Source organism: Notechis scutatus, chromosome 3, assembly GCF_049901735.1.
Source record: "Notechis scutatus isolate UNSWTSFEM ecotype Mainland chromosome 3, rNotScu1.2, whole genome shotgun sequence".
Taxonomy (NCBI): domain Eukaryota; kingdom Metazoa; phylum Chordata; class Lepidosauria; order Squamata; family Elapidae; genus Notechis; species Notechis scutatus.
The window spans coordinates 112,358,572-112,378,042 of record NC_142011.1 but is presented as its reverse complement, the minus strand read 5'-3'; positions in this window follow the sequence as shown (position 1 = coordinate 112,378,042).

Below are 19,471 nucleotides of genomic sequence, written 5' to 3'. Positions count from 1 at the left end.
GTAGACAAGAACCCCCTTATAAAGATGTTCATGTAACACCTCATTTATTAACTGCATGAACACTGCCAGGGCCCCCTGTAGTCCGAAAGGCATGACTTTGAAGTAGAAACTCCCTAGGGGGCAGTTGAATGCTGTTTTCCGTTTATCTCCCTCCCTGATGCAGACTCGATAGTATGCTTCTCTGAGATCTAATTTGGTAAAGACCTTCCCTTTGGCCATGTGGGATAACATGTCCTTTATGAGTGGGAGGGGGTATAGATTGTGTACGCACAGTCTATTGATCACTCTAAAGTCCACGCATAATCTCATAGTTCCATCTTTTTTTTCTTTAAACAGGACTGGGGCTGCAACTCGTGGTTTGGCTGGCTCGATGAACCCGCTTGCTAAGTTTTTGTCTATATATTTGCGCATTTCTTGCATTTCCTGGGGTGTCATGGCGTACATTTTGAGTTTTGGTAGTTTTGCCCCAGGAATGATTTCTATGGAGCAATCCGTCTCACAGTGGCGAGGTAGGATGTCACACTCAGTCTCACTGAATACTTCTGTGAGGTCTTGATATTCTCTTGGGATCTGTCCAACCTCCGGGGTTTTGTCAGAGGTGGCTGCCAGTTGTTCTGGTGAACCCTCTGGATGGGTTCTCTGTGTGGGCAGTGCTTCTATTTGATGGTGAGGAAGGGGTTGGGGTCCCTTCGCTATCCTCAGTCCGTGGTTACCCCCTTGCCACCAGATGGTCAGGCCCCACTTGTCTAGCCAGGAAAGCCCCAGTAGGACTGCATCTGTCATTTTGGGAGCAACTACGAATCCCAGTGATCCGCTAGCTCTAATCTCACTGGTTTGGTTAAGTGAGTGGCATAGGCTCCTCCCAACAGGGAGCCATCTACTTGTTCAAACCAGATCGGGTGGGTCAGCTTTTTCACTCTGATCCCCAGTTTCAGGACCGTGGTTAGGTTGATCAGGCACCTAGTGCAGCCTGAATCTATTAGGGCTTGGAAAGACCCCTGAATTCCTGTTTTTGTGGCTGTGAGCCATATTGGGAAGATGAAAGGGGGAACCAGTCCGCTCACCATCGGGTCGTTTTCATCCTCATCGTCACTGTCATAAGAATCTGGCAACTGATCACTGTTGCCTGGGGTCCCCCCCCCTTCGGCTGGGTGGGGAGGGACCTCTGCCACCTGAAGTAGATGCCTGAAGTAGATGCCATCTGGAATACCTTGGTAGAACATCTGGGGCCCCATTCTGCTCATGCTCTGGGGTTGGTTCCAGACGTGGTTCAGGTCTGGGCTTGTGCACACCCTTGCCATATGCCGTACTCCTCCACATCAGTAACATTTAAATGGACTTCGTGAGAGGGCTAGTTTTGGGGCTGGTCGTGGTGCTGTGGTATCCCATTGGCTGGGTGGTCTCTGATCTGGCTGCCCTCTCTCTTTGGCTCCCAATGGTTTTTTCATATCGTTAGCACATCAACTTTTATGGCCACTCGGAATCACTCAGACAGTCCATTTGGGATGTCCTGATAGGCAGTTACTTTGCTAATTTGCTTGTCCAGGCTGGTTCTGAAAAAATGAACCAGCATCCACTCAGGCAAAAGGGGTATCTTCCCACTGATTTTCCTGAATTCACAGATGTGTTCCTTGATGGGCTGCCCTCCCTGCTTTAGGTTGCTGAGCTCATCTTCCACATACTGGTCCTCCTCTGCCTCCAGAAATCTGACCTCTAGCAGTTGTAGGAACTCATCTACATCATGTAGTTGGGAGGCCCTTCTCTTGTGGAGAGTTGCTAGCCATTCTCTTGCTTCTCCCTCTAGCCCCTCAGAAATGGCATTCACCATGGCTCTAGGGGAGGGGTAGAGGTGTCCATAGCATTCCAGGTAGATCTTAGCTAAGTCAAGGAATAAAGCTAGCTGGTCTGGGTCTCCATCAAATTTCTCCCTGAACCGGGCCGGTTCATTGGGCTCTGCTCCTTCCGCTCCCTGTTGCCCTCTGTAAGCCTGCACTTGAGGTGGCTGACCTTCCTCCCCAGCTCTAGTTCACACAGGAGGAAGGGACTGCCTGCTGCGTGAGGGAGGCATTGGCTGCCACTGTGGGCTCTTTTTTCTTCTGGTTTGTAGAGAGGGAGGGCTGTGGTCTAGCCTGCTTCTCCCCACATCAAAAGGCCCTGTAAAACTTCCCCTCTGTTTTGGGTGGCAGGACAGGCTGTCATCTTGAATGGTGGCCTGTTCAGATCCCTCCCTCAGCTGCTCTATGGATCTCCCCAGGGATTCCATCAGGTACTTATCTGGTTTTCTCCCTTCCAACAGAGCAGGTTTCTTCTCTTTGGAGTTGAAGAGGAGCTGTCCTCCTTCTGTAATTATGCTATCAGTTTCTGTTTGCTTCTGGCTGGAAGCCAAGCTTTCTCCTGATAGTCTCTGCCATGGCTGCCCATATTTCTCTCCACACACCCCAGATGTCAGGGAGCGATAGAAGAGGCCAGGACGCAGGCACCCCAGTGATTAATTAAGAGAGTTGGCTATCTGTCAAGATTCTAGCAGTTACTCCAATTAAATCATGAGCCTTGACCCACACTCTCAAAACTAAAGAGGATTTATTTGAAGGTAACATTCTACGTCTGACACTAATCTGGGCGTAGCCAACTCTGAGATACATAATTCACTGTCACACTTCCCCCCCCCCACTCCTCTGGTTGTATCATCCAACGAAAAAACATCCATAGCCAAGAATCATCAATCATACTCTCCAATTAAATTTTTTCACGGCAGAAGCCTCAGCCATCTAATCAGTCTTAGAAGAAAATATGAATGGAATGTACTTTCGATTTACCCTGTTGCCTGCTCTTTGAAACTCTCCCCCTTCTTTCTGTTATCAACTATAAAATGTGTATACAAAATGTTTTATGAGTTGACAGTAATATAATCCATGTATCTGATGACACTTCCAACATTTCACCGATTTGTCTTTGAACATCTTTGCTAATCTTGCCAGAGGTAGATGCCACCTGTAAAACATCTTATACAAATTCTCTTTATAGGCTTTTGACATTGTTAATTTATAGTTTCTAGTCCATAATTTCTGACACTTATCCAAGTCTATCCCATATCCAAAATTTTCCTCCAAGCAATCATCATTTCTTTAACTTGTTCTTCTAGTTCACTCCTAATAAATAGTTATACAGTTTTTTAATCATCTTCTCTTCAGTACCTGTTAAAATTTTATCTAGTTCAGTTAATTCTTTATAAAACCCATCTGTCTTATTGTCTTTTTCATATCTAGAATTATTTTCATATATGAATACCAATTCATGTTCATCCCTTGCTCATCTAATTCTCATTTTGTTTTGGGTTCCCCTTTTCATTTAAAACATCATTATATCTAACAATATGTTCCATTTTAAAAACATTTGGATACACAAATGCCTTCATCGTTGATAACCAGACTGGTATTTTCAAATAATGTTGTTCCCTTATTTTTTCCCATGTTAACAATAAGGCATCTCAAATATAATGTCTCCGGAAATAACCATGTGCCTTGCTTTTCTTATACTATAAAAATGCATGCCACCCCAATTGTAAATTGTGCCCTTCCAATGTTAGCAGCCTAGTATTTCTTAGAGTAATCCATTCTTTCATCCACATCAATGTTACAGCCTGGTAGTATAGTTCCCAATTGGGTAATCCAAAACTTCGTCTCATTCTAGTATCTTGTAAAAGTTTTAATTTAATCCTTGACTTTTTTCCCTACCATATATATTTTAACATCATTTTATTTAAATTTTCAAAATATTCTTTCCCTAACTTTATTGGAATTGTCTGGAATAAGTATTATATTCTTGGTAATATATTCATTTTAATTGTCGATATTCTCCCTATCAAGATGGTTGTAAATTTTTCCATTTTTCTAAATCTGTTGCAATCTGTTGTTTAAGTCTGTAATAATTATCCTCCTTAAGTGTTTCACATCACTTGTATCCCCAGATATTTCACTTTTTTTGTGATCTGGATATTTAATCTGTCCATCAATTCTTTTCTTTGTCTTTCCATTATGTTCTTCACTAAAATCTTAGTTTTTTCTTTATTTATTTTATGTCCTGCAACCTCTCCATATTCTTCTATCTTTTCTATCAATTTAGGACCTGACTCTTATGGTTCTTCAAGTATAAAGACCAGATCATCTGCAAATGCTTGTAGTTTATACTCCTCATTTTTTATCTTCATTCCTTTTATTTTCTTATTTTTTCTAATATTTCTATTCAATACCCTGTTTCTCCAACAATATGGCCTCCCCCAATAGGAAGTCCCAGCATGTTTTATAGGCATGAAATGAAATTAAGCCCCTCCCCCCTAATTATGGCCTATATTAAAACATGCAAAATGGTGGGGAATGGTGGGGGGGCTTGCCGTTAGGAAGTACTTTTGTTGCACACCCGGATATGGTGCTGCCTGCGTTGACCCCAATATGAAGTGCCCCACCAACGCCGAGGTCAACATCCAAGCCATCGCTGCCCGCCCGCCCAAAGATGCAAGGGGGGCGAATTAAGTCACCCCCAAAAAGACGGCCTAGCCATTTTTGGGGGGCTCAAAAAAAAGACCCGGCCTTATTATATGAGAAACACGGTACTTCCAAAGTCAGTACAAATAACAATGGCGAAAGAGGGTGTCCTTGTCTAGTTCCTTTCTTAATATTAATATTGTCGGTTAAGTTTCCAGTTATCATTACTTTTGCTGATTGTTTGTAATATGTTCAGGGGTGGGATTCAAATTTGTTAACAACCGGTTCTGTGAGCATGGCCTAATTTGTGGGTGTGACTTGGTGGTCATGTGACTGGGTGGGCGTGGCTTGGTGGTCACATGACTGGCTGGGCATGGCTTGGTGGTCACATAACCAGCTGGGTGTGACTTGGTGGTCACGTGACTGGCTGGGCATGACCAACTCTACATCACTTCTTTGCCCTAATGACTTTTTTAAGTATAAAAAAAGATATACCAAAACAAAAGGTAGTTTATTATTTCATGTCTTTAATGCTTAAATAATAAAAAGGTACACAAAACTAGATTGTTACAACATTTTAAAATATTAATCAAAAACTATTACATAACAAAATTTTACAAAAAACAATAAAACTTATTTAAAATACTGCCAAATTGTTTTTTTATTGGCGTCCTCAGTTACAGTTTTCTTTTGTTTAACATGAGCATCATCAGCTTTGTGATGTGCCCATAACCATTTCTTTACTATAGGAACAGGGTCCCATTCTTGCAGAGGCAAGCCAATTAGATTGATCGTCAGCAGGTTTGTTATATTGGAAACTATTAGGCGACTTCTGCCCTCTGAACAGTGAGAAACCCCTTTCCGCCTCTGCTGAGCTGACTGCAGTAGTCCTAACAATATCTCTAACCTTTTTAATGCTGCAAGGAATTGTATATTTTTCTGAATCTTTTAATACATTTTCTATGAAATCACAATAATCATTAATATTGATTTCATAATTGAAAATTTCATCAAATGCAACCAATTGTTTTCGGCTGCTCTCCACTGAACCACCACTTCTTCAATGTTCCAGTAATCTGGCTCCGAATAATTTAAAAATTTTAATTTATCAATGTCTTTAAATTGGCAGCCTATTTTTAAATGTTTGCAATCCCTCAATCTTTTCTTCAAATTAGTTACAATGCTTTCTACAAGTCTTTCATTAGGAAGTCCTATAAATCAATGATTTTGTACAAAATTTATATTTTTAAAGGTTTCTGAAGGTTTCCATCAACCTTTTTTTCACATGTACCCTTTTCCTTTATAAGCATTAAAATGATTTAATTGATCTTACCACAAGTTTTTCAGCCTTTATAAGATCTATGTTTCTCGCTTACAATGCATTAGAAAGAAGAGATATTTCAGTTAGGACATCAATCATCAAGGCCAAATCAGTGAGAAAATATGTGTTTTCAAGACAGGCAGCCATAGCGTTTTTTATTTGAACAGAAAAACTGATGTAGTACTGGATACACAGCTAGGATTAATTTTAAACTACAGGCAGCCCATCTTGGTCCAAAAACTCTACCAATCTTTATTATTTCAATTTCAAGTTGTTTGGAAATTTTACTAAGTTCAATTAGGTTCTTATTCGATTGATGGAAAATAGAATATATTTTATCAATAAAGGTTGACACAGATGATATTGAAATGAGACACAGATGATATTGAAAATAGATAGTGCTGAAAATGGTCATTTTCCAGATCATCCCACTGCGTAATATAGTTTAGGGTTGTATTTGGAAATAAAAGGGATAAAAAGAATGAACCGTGTATCAGAAACAAAAGAGAGCCAATTTGGTGCAGTGGTGAAGGTGCAGCCCAGAAACCAGGAAGCTGTGAGATATAGGCCTTTAGGCAGAAAAACCACTGGGTATCTTGGGCCAATCCTTCCCTCAGTCCAACCCACATCACAGGTTTGTAGTGAGGAAAAAATAGGTAAGTTTATTACTGTATACTATGCTATAAAAAGGCAAGATAAAATAGTAGTAACAGCAATGAATATTATCTCTCTGACAATTTAACTCTTAGAAGCCAATACACCAACATGAAGATATTTTCAAAAATATAATAAGCTGCTCAATGTCACCATGCACCATAAGACGAGCAGTACATAAATTCGATAAATAAAATAAATAATGACATCTGCAGTGCATATTTCATAAGTAAAATGTTTTAAAGTCTCAAGCAGAAAAATATTCAGGAAACTATACTATTTTTAAGGATTTAATAATCGTGTTGGAAGTCTCAAAGTCGTCATGATTTAATAATCATGTTGTTGAAATGTCCATCTGGGTTCAGTTCCAAGTGGGAAGAAAGACACTGGAAATATGGAGACTGCTTGGAAGGATGGTTTTAATGATGAACAGTGTTATGTGGGCCCACAGAGTGAAGAGGCAGGATGCGGTAGGAGCAGATAAAACTTTTATTTAGATCATTTAAGCAAAAGCTGCTCAGCCGCGGCTGGCGCTGACTTTTGTAGCCAGCATTGCCCAAAGCTTCAGCCACTGACAGGACTTCATTTCTCCCGCCAGTGACTGGTCCAATGAGCAGAGTCTGGCAGCAGACTCCACTCGTGACTATATATGGTAATATGTAACACCCCTCCCCTCTTAGTTATTGTCCATCCAATCCGCATTCACGTACCTTATGTAGTTGCTTGGGTAGGTGGGTCTTCATGGGGTGCGACTGGACCTGCGTACCTCACTTGTTCCTGAGGCGGTGGCCCATGTGACAGGTCTGCCATTGCTCTGGCCCCTGCCTGTGGAACAGTCTCAAAGTCGTCTTGTGACACGGCAGGGCCCATTGAGCCAGAGGCCTCAGAAGTACACCATGGGACTTCCTCATCTAAAGCTAAGTGTTCCCATGTTCTGTTTGGGTTGGAGACTAGGCGGTTGTTTCCTTCAGTGTGTTCCATGGGTAGGGCCTCTGCCAGGGACCCTTCTGTTTGTGCGTGTCGGGCTTCTGGCTGGTTGTCTGTGACCAGCACCCGGCCTCTGATTTGGTCAATGTGTCTTTCCCACAGTCTTCCCTCTTCTGTCCCCACCCTGTATGATCTGTGCCCGGTGACTCTTATGACTTTGGCCAGCACCCAGGTTGGCCCCCCTGTATAGTTGTGTGTGTAGACCAGGTCCACTATGGTAAAGTGCCTGCACTTCCCTATTGAGTCTAAAGGGGTCTCGTTGCTGTAGTTAGGATGGATTCTGTCTAGGGTTGACCTAAGCCTTCAGCCCATTAATAATTCAGTGGGGCTGTGGTGTGTTGTCGCATGAGGTGTGATGTGTTGGACCAATGGTATTCTGTCAATCCTTTCTTGCCAGTCCCCCTGGCCAATCCTTTTGAGGGTTTCTTTGGTTGTTCTGACCATTCTCTCCACTTGCCCATTGGTGGCCAGGTGTGCTGGTGCAGATAGTGCGTGTCTTATTCCCAATCCTGCTAGGAAACCCTCAAATGGCTGTGATGTGAACTGTGGCCCATTGTCGGACACTAGGATGTTCAGTAACCCATGGGTGGAGAACAGTTTCCGGAGGGCTCTTATGGTGGCCTCGGTAGTGGTAGACTTCAAAAGGATTACTCCCAACCACTTAGAATATGCGTCCACCACTATTAGGAAGGTTTGTCCTTGGTAGGGCCTTGTGAAGTCAATGTGTATCCAGGCCCACAGGGCTATGGGTGTCTTCCACTTCCTAGGGCTTGCCGCTGGGGGTGCTGTTTGGGTTTCTTGACATGGGGTGCAGGTAGCGACCCATGCCTCAACCTCTTTGTCTAGCCCTGGCCACCACACATAACTTCTGGCAATGGCTTTCATGTGGACTATCCCCAGGAGACTCTCATGCAGCAGTGTCAGTACTCGAGTTCTTAGCGGTGGGGGAATGATCACTCTCTCCCCCCACAATAGGCAGCCCTTGATTACTGACAGTTCAGCCTGTCTGTTTTTAAATGGTTTAAATTCGTCCCCTTCTATAGTTTCCGGCATCGCCTCCACATCCAGATTGAAATCCACACCATGGTTTTGTCATGAGCTGTGAGCCTCACGATTTCCGCCGACGTCATCAGTCCACTAGCAGTACTGTGGTGGACGGCATTGGGTCTTCAGTGAGGTTTGGGAGGGGACAGCGGCTCAGGGCGTCAGCATTGGAAATGTCTTTTCCTGGTCGGTGGATTAGACAGTAGCTGTATGCGGCCAGGAATACGGTCCATCTTAATATCCTGGGTGACAGGATGTTCAGTGTGGGTTTATCCCCAGCAAGGATACCCAGCAAGGGTTTGTGATCAGTAATTAAGTCAAATTGCCTTCTGTAGAAGTACTCATGGAAACGCTTGACTCCTGCGACTGTGGCGAGCGCTTCCTTGTCAATTTGACTATAGTTTCATTGTGGTTTGGACAGTGTTTTGGAATAATATGAGATGGGGGCTTCTGTCCCATTGAGTAGTTTATAGCTGAGGACTGCTCCAATTCCATAGGGAGGAGGCGTCGCATGTGAGTGTTTATGGTAGTGTCTTGCTGTATTGAATGAGGACACTGCTGGATGTTAGGATGTTTTTTATTTTCTTAAATGTGTCGGCCTCACTTTGTCCCCAGGTCCAGTCAGTTGTCTTATCTAGCAGTCTATGGAATGGTTCTGTGATGGTTGCCTTTTGTGGTAGAAAGATATTGTAGAAGTTGAGCAACCCCAGAAAGGCTTGCAGTTCCGCTTTATTTTGGGGTGTGTGGGCCTCCCTTATTGCCTTTAACTTTCCGCTTGTGGGTTGGATGCCTGATGCATCAACTAGGAAACCCAGAAACTCTACTTGTGGAACAGCCAGGTGACATTTATTCCTTTTTAATTTTAGTCCGGCTTCCTGGAATCTCCCCAGCACTGCCTTCGGTCTCTCTACTAGCTGTTCCCTCCTTTTGGCCAGGATGATTACATCATTGAAGTATGTATTAGCCCTGGAATGTTGTGTAACAGTCTCTCCATTATGCTCTGGAAGGGGCTGGTCCAGTGAGCAAAGACTGGCAGCAGACTCCACTCTTGTGACTATATATGGTAATACATAACCGACAGGACCACATGGTTTGAGGCAGGACTTAAAATAAATAAGAACAAGATACGTTGTAATTTCTTTGCTGTGTATTACAATGTACCTGGCTGCTTTTGCAACATGAGATTTCTGAGGAAGAAATGACCAACTGAGATTGGAATAGTGACAGAATGACAGTTGGCAAGTAGACTGGATCTTTGATAGGGTAATCTGGACAATTTAAAGTCCTTTCCAGACAGAGAAAGTATTTGAGATTGCCCAAAAGTGCTCCAGGCAGTTGATCAGAAAAAGCAGACTGCAGGACAATGGTCTCCAGTGAGTTTAGAATGCTGGGAGATGTGGAAATAATCATCTCCCCAAAGCATGGTCAGTGCCTTTGAAAGGACTTGGCATACTTTTTTTTCCTAATCACCTTTTTCTAATCACTATTTAGTTTATTAACTGCTTTATTAAGAATCTTTAGATTGGCAAGTTTTACAGCCAGTTATTATTACAGGAAAAAAAGAGGGAGGGAAAAATCCAGAAAAATGGGAAAATTTGCAATTATTGTTAATAGGGAGAATAGCAACAATGAAAATGAATATATTGCCAAGATTATTGTATCTATTTGAAACAATTCCAATAAAACTGGAGAAAAAAATATTTTGAAGATCTTAATAAAATAATACTAAAATATATCTAGAAAGGAAACAAAGCAAGAATAAACTTTAAAATGTTACAGGATACAAGAACTAGAGGAGGGTTTGGATTACCTAACTGATAATTATACTACCAGGCTGCAGTGTTAACATGGATGAAAGAATGGATTGTATTGAGGAATACAAGATTATTGACTCTGGAGGGGCATGATTTCCAATTGGGTTGGCATGCTTTTCTATGGTATGGGAAAAGTAAGATACATGGTTACTTTCAAAGACATTATATAAGAAATGCTTTATTGTTAATATGGGAGAAAATAAAAGAACAGCACTCCTTAAAGATTCCAGTTTGGCTTTTGACAATGGAAGCACTTATTTATCCAAATATTATTAATATGGGAAATATTGTTAGATACAAAGATATTTTAAATGAAAAAAACTAAGCAACTAAGCATATTTTAAATGAAAAAAACTAAACAAGAACTAAATGAGCAAGGGATAGACATGGATGAAGATGGCGGCAGCAGTAGAGGCAATGTAAGGAGCTCCAGTGGGCACAGGCACGGGCAGCGCCAGGCAACAAGCTCTCTAATCCCTGTGGGTCCAGCCAGTGAGGTGGAAAGCCTAATGCCCAAGACTTGCCAGCAAGCCAGAAAAGAGCTCCATTCCTCAGCAAACACTAAATTCAAAAGTACTCAGAGATCTCTGATTCCTCCCATCCTTGACCAGCACGCCAGAAAAGAACTCATTCCTCGGTGGGCACTAAGTTCAGGAGCGCTCTATTCAAAAGCGCTCAACGATCTGTGACTCGACCCATCCTTACTAGAAGTTAAGGTGGTGGGGCTCACCAGTACCGGGGGGCTCAACGATCATCCTTGCAGGGCGGTGAGACAGTGAGATTCATCCCATCCTTGCAGGGCAGTGAGCACTGGGAGCTGTGAGTCGGTCTTCAGATGTTTGCAGCCAGGGTGTGAAACAGACTGCTTGCCCCCTGCCACCCCTCCTTCCCTCCTCCCTCTTCACCAAAATGCAAATCCGGACTTCCTCTTTAAAAGGACAGTAACTTTGGACTTTCAATAAGTAGGGAAGTATTGTTATAACTGAACTCCTGTGAAGATTGGAAACAATTTTATTTCCTGTGATATAAGCAGAAGTATATTGAAGCCAGGAGCAAATGCTCAATACAAATCTGAGCCTACATAGTAAAAATATAAACTCTTCAAATTGCCAGTGCAAGACTATCTTTCTTTCTCTTTCTCTTAAAAGCAACAAACTTTGAAAGTGTATTTAAATTAACTAGGAGGGGGCCAGAAATCCCATTCATCAAGGGAAAACAAAACAAAAAGTTTCCTGTTGCCTCCTAGTGAATTGTTCTGTTTATCTCTGCTGAAGAAGGGGCCAGAGATCCCCCCTTCAACATCTTTGCATTTTTACTATCTCAAAAACTCAATCTACAAAACAAGAAACAGAGTGTAAACCCTTGCTCATTGATTGTTTTCAAACAGCCCAGGAAAAGAGACCTCCTGCCAGTTTATAAAGGGTTATATACCTATTCTCAGATATCAGCAACAGCTAAGCAAAACAAAGCAAAGCAATAACCCTTTACTTACCAACTCTCAATACTATTTCATTACTTTCATTATCTCAAAAAAAATCAATTTCTTTAAAATAATCATTTTTTATCAAATGATCAATTGATTTATTGTTTTTATTGCTTAGTATGATTGTGTGTTTAGTGCATATAGTGTAATTACTGAATATCTGATTAGTAAAATCAGTGATTTAGTGAATTTAATTGACCAGTGTGTTTAGTAATTACTGTAATAAATTAGGCTGTTTGTTGCTTAGCAAAATTATTTGATTAGAGTGATTTGAATAACCAATTGATTGATTGATGGATTTTTAATAATAAGCAACCTTACTTTTGATTTGTTCTCTAACATATCAATTAACATTTATTAATTACCAACATTCATTAAGTAACTGTCTACCTATCACATTAACTAGCTATTGTAATTTATTACTGTACTATTGCCATTGACCATGCCAGTCAAAAACTCCAAACCAAAACAAAAGAAAAATTTCTCTACCAATGACCTCCCAGACTCCTGCACATGTTTCAAATGTCTTGAAACCATCAATGAAAGTGAAATTTACATCAAATGCCACCTATGTAATAATCTAGCCCACCCTGCCTGCTTAAATGCAAACAAAAGCCTAGCTGATATGGTTAAAAATTCAGATACATTCTTTTATCTATGTCCATCATGTTCTCCTAAGCTAAACAAACTGAGTACCCTACCTGACAGAGTTGAAAGCATATAATCACTCATTCACTCAATAGAAGAATGCTTAGCAACACATTCTGAAACAACTATACAAGTAAGCCTAATTTCTTTTGGGAAAAAAATACAGCACAGATAAGTGAGTACCTATCAGCTTAAAATCAAATCCCACAACAACCACAACCACCTCAACAACAATCACAACTACAACCAAAAATAACCACCAAACCACAGCCACAAACAATTACTATCCCTTCAAATAATTCCACAAATAATATCTCCTTACTCATCAGAGACACCATGGAACGTGAACAGAAACATCCAAATGCCATCTTATTTAGTCTCAAAAACGCCAACGAATCAGATGACATCACCAAAGTTCATGATAACATAAGCAACTCAAATACAACAAACATCTCTCCTGAAGATATCATTGAAATAATCAGAGATGGCCATGGGTACAAATACAATGATGGCTCTGTGGCCCCAAGATTTTGTAGAGTTGTATGCAAAAATGAGTCCAGCAAACGCATATTCATTCATACAATCAATGCCATTGAAAAAACCAATCCCACCCATAAAAAAAATTGCTCAAGACCAGACTTATCCATACAGCAAAGAATCCGCTCCCGTGAACTCCGCACAGAACTCAAAAACTGTCTAGACAATGGAGAAAAGGGCTACACATTGACTACAGAGCTGATTGCATTAAAAGAAAGTCACACAACCCACAACTCCGCATCTAACCCAACCCCATCCAATCCAATCACTCAAAATTAGGCATGCATACCCCTAACTACCTCTATTCCAAACACAACTGGCTTTAAATGCAAGCTACTCAATGCAAGAAGCTTGTAAATAAAATACCTGAATTACTCCTCTTACTAAATACAGCTAAATTTGACATTATATTTGTCTGTGAAACATGGCTCAACGCATCTCTCCCTGACTCCATTACCACAGTAAGAGACTATTATGTTTACCGATCAGATTGTGAAACCCGTAGAGGAGGTGGTGTTGCTATCTTCTATAAAAAGTCCCTACATCTAAAAAACATCCAAGTTACCCAGGAGCTTGAGACCATAGTCTGTGAACTTTCCTTAAATATCACATTTCAGTTATTACTATGTTACAGAGCCCCTGATTATGACATCGAACATGCAAACAAGCTAAATTCACTACTAACATGGGCAGCATGCTGCCCACAGCATTTATCTTTCTTGGTGACTTCAATCTACCTCATATTAACTGGACCCTTAATGAATGTACAACTGCACCCACACATGCAACCTTCTACAATGCAGAAACAAATCTGGGACTAGAACAACTAGTAACTAACAAGAGTAGACTTAACAACTGCCTCGATCTCATCTTCTGCAATAGTTTGAATTCAATTTATGGAATACAAATTAAAGAACCCTTTTCCAACAGTGACCACAACATGATTGACTTTTGTCTCAACATACGTCCACACAAAAATCATCACAATGACAGAATCTCCAATTATAACTTCAAAAAAGACAACTATGATCTTATAAACAATGATCTCTCATCCCTTGATTGGCAATTTCTATTCTCTGGATGCAATACTGTAGAAGACCATTACAACATATTTTTACTTGAAGTCAAAAGAGTCATCAAACTATATGTACCATTAACAACTCCCAAAACCAGAAAAATCAAATTACCCAAAACAATAAGGAAGCTTCAATCCAAAAAGAAATCACTTTGATGGAAAAACAAATCTGGTCATGTTGCCAACTTCAAAAGCCGATACAAAAATTTATGCCACCAGATAAAAACTGAATGCACCAATTATCACATTAAACAAGAAGAAAACCTTCTATGTACCAATTCCACCCGCACTTTCTACAATTTTGTAAACAACAAACTAAAAGACTCAAGATCCATTCCACCCCTGAAAGGACCTCATGGTAAAGACTGCAACGATGACACTATTAAAGCCAACCTCTTTAACACATTCTTTGGCTCAGTATTTGTAAATAGCAATGGATCATGCCCGGTATTTCCAAGTTGAACCACAGACAACTACAATGATCTAATACATATTGATTTTACAGAAGACATTGTTGAAAAAGCACTGCGCAATCTAAAACCATCTCTATCCATTGGACCAAATGGAATATGTGCCTACTTCTTTAAAAAAAAAAACTACCCACTGCCATAGCCGAACCTCTAAGAATAATCTTTGAAAAATCTTTCAGGACCAGCTCCTTGCCAAAACTATGGTCACAAGCCACGGTCATCCCCATCTTCAAAAAGGAGACCCCAGCCTAGTTGAAAATTACAGACCAATCTCTTTATGCTATGTCACCTGTAAAGTCATGGAATCAATTATTAACCAATCCATCATCCTCCACTTAGAAACAAACAACCTACTCTCTAATAAACAATTTGGTTTTAGGAAAAAAACTATCCTGTAATCTGCAAAAACATATGGACTATACAACTTGATCAGGACAAAACAATAGATGCAATCTACATAGACTTCTGTAAAGCCTTTGATTCAGTGGTACACGACAAGCTACTATTAAAACTAAAATCTTATGGTATCTCTGGACATCTGCATAACTGGATAGAAGCATTCCTTTCAAACAGACAGCAAATGGTCAAAATTGGGAGCGTCCTATCAAATTTTGTACCTGTCAACAGTGGTGTCCCCCAAGGTAGTGTTCTAGGACCAACTCTTTTTATACTCTACATAAATGACCTCTGTGATCATATCAAGAGCAACTACGTTCTCTTCGCTGATGATGTAAAGCTATTCAACACCACAGACAACACTGCTACCCTTCAAAAAGACCTTGACTATGTATCAGAATGGTCAAACAAATGGCAACTTCAAATCTCAACAAATAAATGCTCTGTCCTACATAATGGCAAAAAAAAATCAGAAAATAAAATACAAGCTGAATAGTCAAGACCTTGTTGATGATCCAAACTCTGTCAAGGATCTTGGAGTACTCATCTGAAATGACTTAAGTGCTAGAGCCCACTGTAACTACATAGTCAAAAAGGCGTTAAGAGTTGTTAACCTAATCTTACGTAGCTTTTTCTCTGGTAATATTACACTAATAACTAGAGCATACAAAACATTTGCTAGACTAATACTCGAATACAGCTCATCAGTCTGGAATCCACATTACGTATCTGATATTAACACAGTTGAGAAAGTCCAGAAATATTTCACAAGAAGAGTTCTCCACTCCTCTACTCATTGCAGAATACCTTATGCCACCAGACTCGAAATTCTAGAACTAGAAAACCTAGAACTACACCAACTTCAGTCCAATCTAAGTATAGTATATAAAATCATACATTGCAATGTCCTACCTGTCAATGAATACTTCAGCTTCAACCATAACAACACAAGAACAAACAATAGATACAAACTCAAGGTTAATCGCACCAAGCTTGATTGCAGGAAATACAACTTCAGCAACAGAGTGGTCAATGTCTGGAATACTCTACCTCACTCTGTGGTTTTTTCCCCCAAACCTCAAAAACTTTAACCTTAGGCTGTCTACTATTGACCTCACCCCTTTCCTAAGAGGTCTGTAGGGGGCGTGCATAAGTGCACCAACGTGCCTACCATCCCTGTCCTATTGTTTCTTTTATTTTTTTTATTTTTCTTATTTGTATCCATGTATTCATAACTATGTTTTTACCTATACCTTGTAAGCAATTGACAAATAAAAATAAAATAAAATAAATAAATGAATAAGCAAATAAATAAATATTCTTACATCCTACTAATCTACATCATATATCTAACTCTTCTAACAATCCCCATCTTAACATTTTTAATTCTTACCATGTGTTTACCATTATATGCTAATCTTCTTTAATTTCTAACTTCCATATTTATTTTCCAACCATTGGTAAAATGTATCTCATATCATATATCAGTTTGTTCCTTTTCCTTAGTTGCAAATGTTAGCCTGTTCATTTCTGCACATTTTAATATTTTCCTGATCACATTCTCATCTGTTGGAATCTTTTCACTTTTCCAATTTTGTGCAAATAAAATTCTAGCTGCAGTTAGTACATGAATAATTAAATATACATTCTCTTTACTATAATTTTCAGGTGTAATCCCCAACAAAAATATTTCAGGTTTTAAATCAATATGTTGCTGTATCATTTTTTCCAACCATATATGTATTTTTGTCCAATATCTTCTAGCTTCTACACATGTCCACCACATATGATAATATGTTGCGACGATACGGCTTGCAATCTCGGGGCTCTGAGACTGCAGCCAATATCTTCACCCCTGGTCGGTCCAAAAGGACCTAAACCATCCCGTAGAGACAGTGATAGTGAAGGGCACATCCTGTGGATCCCAGGGACACCGCAAAGTCCCTGGTTGATTCAGGAGAAGCCCCTTTGCCAGCGGCAGAGAGGCAGCCATCAAAGCTGCTGAAGTTGGGACAGCTCCGGAATGGAAGAGGCTGAAAGAGAATGTGTGTCGGCTCGGTGAGAACTTTTTTTTACCAATATTCTGAGATTTGAAAGGACACCCTAAGAATAAGAAGAAATCTGTAAAAGTTTTGACAGAACTGAATAAGCAGCGGTTTTTAAAGGGAAACGTCAAAGTGAGGCTTGGCTTTTTACTTTTTTACTTTCTTTATTACTGGATTTCTATTGCGATTAGCATTTGTTAACTGGACTGGTTTTTCTTTTATATATATCTATTTTTTCTCCCCTTTTTGATTTTTTAAGTTTTTAGATTAGAGGCTCCCTTTAGTTATTTTTCATATATATATGAAATATATATATATATATATATATATATATATATATATATATATATATATATATATATATATATATATATATATATATATATATATATATATATATATATATATATATATATATATATGGTGTTCGGCTTGGTTCGGGTATTTTCCCACGTCATTGTAGTTCTTTTAAAGTTGTAGCAACGTTTCAGCAGAATCTCATCTGCCATCATCAGGCTTCTGTATTGTGTCCGTCTGTGAGTCAGACTTTTACAGTGGTTTTTTGAATTTGGGGCAGCCTATTGCTGTGCCAGAATGGTTTTTCTTCATCCTGATTGGTTGGGAGTCTTGGTCTGTGTTTATTGGTCTCGGAGTTTGCTGTGTTCTGCTTGATTGGTGTCTCTAATATCTTCTGTCTGTTTTTTGGCTCTTTTTGTATCTTGATTGGCTGGCAGCATTGTGTTGCTTTAATGGAGGTCTTTAGTGCAGCTTGGCTTCGGGTAAATGGACGGCTATCATTAGTTAGGAAGCTGGGTTTCATCTGGGTGCCTGGTTGGGATGTGTTTGAGCTGGAGGTATCAGGGGGATCTGTTTGTGCCCAGGTGTTTGCCTGGCTTGTGGTGTGGAGATTTTTTTGTTTGTGAGTGCAGGCTTCCAAATGATTGACAGCCTGGTGGAATCATCTCTTCTATTCATGCTTTCTGGTCTTTTTCAATCTCTATGGCTTCTCTGATGATTCTGTGATTAGGGTTTTCTATAGTGGCCAGGGTTTTGGTGCCATTGAAGTTGATGCTATGACCTGTGGCTTCCATGTGTTGGACTAGTGAGGAAGTGTGTTCCAGCTTTTTGACTGCATTTTTGTGTTCATCCAGGCGGGTGCTTATTCTTCTATTGGTCTGTCCAATGTATGTGGCCGGGCATGATGCACAGGGGACTTCGTATATGCCTTGGTTTTCCAGGTCAATTTTATCTTTGGGGTTGCTAAGGATGGCTGCTATTTTTCTGTCTGTTTTGAAGGCAGTCCTGATGTGATGTCTGTGTAGTACCTTACTAATTTTGTCTGTAGTACCTCTTATGTAGGGCAGGACAGCTGTTCCATAGGTCTGTTCATCTTCTGGGTCTCTATTATGTTTCAGTGTGTTTTTGTGGATCAAGCTGGTGATTTTGCTTTTGTGGAAGCCGTTGGCTGTCAGTACTTTAGTCAGGGTGCATAGTTCAGTCTTAATGTGTGTCTTGTCTGCCAGGCGTTTGGTTCTGGTAATTAGTGTTTTAGCCACGGAGTTTATCTGTGCTGGGTGGTGGTGGGATTGGGCGTTGAGGTAGCGGTTGGTGTGGGTTTTCTTCTGGTATATGGTGTGTCCTAGTGTGCCATCTGTTTTTTTGTAGATTAGTACATCTAGGAATGGTAGTTGTTTGTTTGTTTCTGTTTCCATGGTGAACTTGATTTTGGGGTGTGCGCTGTTTAGGTGTGTTAGGAAATTGTTTAGTATATATATATATATATATGTATATATATATATATATATATAACATATATATATATGTTTTCTTAAGTTTTCGCGGGTACTTACATGTATGGTGTTCGGCTTGGTTCGGGTATTTTCCCACGTCATTGTAGTTCTTTTAAAGTTGTAGCAACGTTTCAGCAGAATCTCATCTGCCATCATCAGGCTTCTGTATTGTGTCCGTCTGTGGGTCAGACTTTTACAGTGGTTTCAGATTTAAATTTGGGGCAGCCTATTGCTGTGCCAGAATGGTTTTTTCTTCATCCTGATTGGTTGGGAGTCTTGGTCTGTGTTTATTGGTCTCGGAGTTTGCTGTGTTCTGCTTGATGGGTGTCTCTGATATCTTCTGTCTGTTTTTTGGCTCTTTTTGTATCTTGATTGGCTGGCAGCATTGTGTTACTTTAATGGAGGCCTTTAGTGCAGCTTGGCTTCGGGTAAATGGACGGCTATCATTAGTTAGGAAGCTGGGTTTCATCTGGGTGCCTGGTTGGGGTGTGTTTGAGCTGGAGGTATCAGGGGGGATCTGTTTGTGCCCAGGTGTTTGCCTGGCTTGTGGTGTGGAGATTTTTTTGTTTGTGAGTGCAGGCTTCCAAATGATTGACAGCCTGGTGGAATCATCTCTTCTGTTCATGCTTTCTGGTCTTTTTTCAATCTCTATGGCTTCTCTGATGATTCTGTGGTTAGGATTTTCTGATACTTCCAGCTCAAACACATCCCAACCAGTAACCTGGA